This window comes from Oratosquilla oratoria, chromosome 35 (assembly GCF_046742065.1).
Source record: "Oratosquilla oratoria isolate Oo_2021 chromosome 35, ASM4674206v1, whole genome shotgun sequence".
Classification (NCBI taxonomy): Eukaryota; Metazoa; Arthropoda; class Malacostraca; order Stomatopoda; family Squillidae; genus Oratosquilla; species Oratosquilla oratoria.
In genome coordinates, this window is record NC_134811.1 from 24586318 (window position 1) to 24588939 (window position 2622).

Consider the following 2622-nt stretch of genomic DNA (forward strand, 5'->3'; position numbering starts at 1 on the left):
TGGAAAGAGAGACGAACAAATAAGAGGAGAATTTATTGCTGACGTTTCGACCTCACAATGTCTTTATCAAACCTTACAACATTTGGTCACAATCGGACAAAATATACATATACTACCTTCATCTCACAGGCCATCTGGGAGAGCTTATTGACGGAGTTTCGTTATTTGTTGAAATTATGACATGGCTAATAGGTTTTGCCAGGGATACGAAGCCTTCTCTGTTATTTATGTTTTCATTGATATTAATGTCAGCAGCTTCAATTGTTTTTCTCAACCTTTTTGTATATCCTTTATTAAGAACAACCGCATTATTCCAGTCAGGGAGATGATCTTGTTCTTCAATGTGCCTAACAATAGAATTAGTTGTCCGGTGTGCTTTTACATCATTTTTATGTTCAATTAACCTTTTTGTAAGTCCTCGACCAGATTCTCCATAGTATGCTGAAGGGCAACTTTTACACGGAATTTTATATACGACACTATTTTCATTCGTCGCATTAGTATTTTTATGTTTAATGATCTGGCTGATCTTGTGACCTGCTGTCCTTGCTATCCTTATGCCCACTTTCAAAAGGAACGTGTCAAGGATTGGACTTATGTCAGTGTTTGGTACAGCTATATAACATGTTTTTTCTCAAGTTGAATAAATGTTTTTATAATATATTTTAATTCTTCTGCCAGGAATTCTTCATCATAAATTCTGAGAGCTCTTAAAAACAAACTTATTACTGCACCTGATTGTGTTCTCTCACTATGACCTGATTAATAGTGAATGTAAACTTCTTTATTTGTGGGCTTTCTATATACTGAGAATTTGACAATTTTCCTTTTTTTATGTATGATGGTATCTAAAAAAGGTAGTTTGTTATCTTGTTCAATTTCAACTGTGAATTGTATGTTTTTCTTTATGCTGTTCATTCTTTTTAACTTGTTGTCTGTATTTGTCTCTTTAGATATTACTACTATAATGTCATCCTCATATCTCATCCATTTGCTGTTCCTACCCATAACTGATATGTAATTTTCTGATTCTAACATTTCCATATATATAAGTTTGCTAATACTGTAGAAATCGGGCTCCCCATTGCTAGACCAGAATGCTGAGAATATGCAACATCATTAAAAGTAAATGCTCCAAAACCCACGCAAAGAGAAATGAGTTGTATGTAGTCTGACTTGGGTAAAGGCAAATCTTCATTAATTAAATTATTCATTACTTTTTCACGGCTATTAATGCATCTATTGCAACGCGTGTATACAAACAGAAGTTCAAGGACTTTCTTTAGGTATAAAGGTTGATGTCGGAATTCACAAAACAAAGATTAGTGAATATTTAAACAAAATCTATGATTGGCAAATGGTAGATATTGACAAAGGTTTCAACCAGGGTATAATTATGTGCTTTCAAGTCTTTGCGAACAACAACAAATACGTAATTCCTAGGAGATTGCTCATAGCTTTAGATAACCTTAATAAAGATAACATCATAATCACAAGTGCAGATAAAGGTGGAGGCATAGTTATAATGAACAAACACGACTATAATAGTAAAATGCTAGAGCTACTTAATGTTAGTGAAACGTATGAAAAGAAACCATTAGACCATGCAAAAAGAGAAGGAGAAAAAGTCACAACAAAAGCTAGAAAGATTTTGAAGTAATCCGGTAAATAATAAATTATTAGGTCTACTTTAAGAAGGACCTAGACCAGCCAAAATACACGGCCTACCCAAGGTACACAAACCAGAAACTCCTATGCGCCCCATTACATCGGGAATTATCAGCGCACCCCACACATTAGCTAAATGTTTGGCTAAAACATTAACTAAAACTCTCGGTTCGATCAGTAATGCACATATACGTATTTTTTCAGACCTGATTTCCAAAATCAGAAACACTGATTTCAGCAACAAGAAATTAGCCAGCTTTGATGTAACATCGTTGTATACACGCGTTGCAACAGATGATGCATTAATAGTCGTGAAAAAGTAGTGAATAACTTAAGCAATGAAGCTTTGCCTCTACCCAAGTCAGACTACATACAACTCATTTCTCTTTGCGTGGCTTTTGGAGCATTTATTTTTAATGATGTTGAATATTCTCAGCATTCTGGTCTAGTAATGAGGAGCCCGATTTCTGCAGTATTAGCAAACTTATATATGGAGATGTTAGAATCAGAAAATTACATATCAATTATGGGTAGGAACAGCAAATGGATGAGATATGAGGATGACATTATAGTAGTAATATCTAAAAAGACAAATACAGACAAGTTAAAAAGATTGAACAGCATAAAGAAAAACATACAGTACACAGTTGAAATTGAACAAGATAACAAATTACCTTTTTTAGATACCATCATACACAGAGAAGGAAAAAATGTCAAATTCTCAGTGTATAGAAAGCCCACAAATAAAGAAGATTACATTCACTATTATTCAGGTCATAGTGAGAGAACAAAATCAGGTGCAGTAATAGGTTTATTTTTAAAAGCTTTTAGAATTTGTGATGAAGAATTCCTGGCAGAAGAATTGAAACATATTATGAAAACATCCATTAAACTTAAATATCCTGAAGGGCTATTACAGTATGTAACTAAAAAAGAAAGCGAATTTAATAAGTG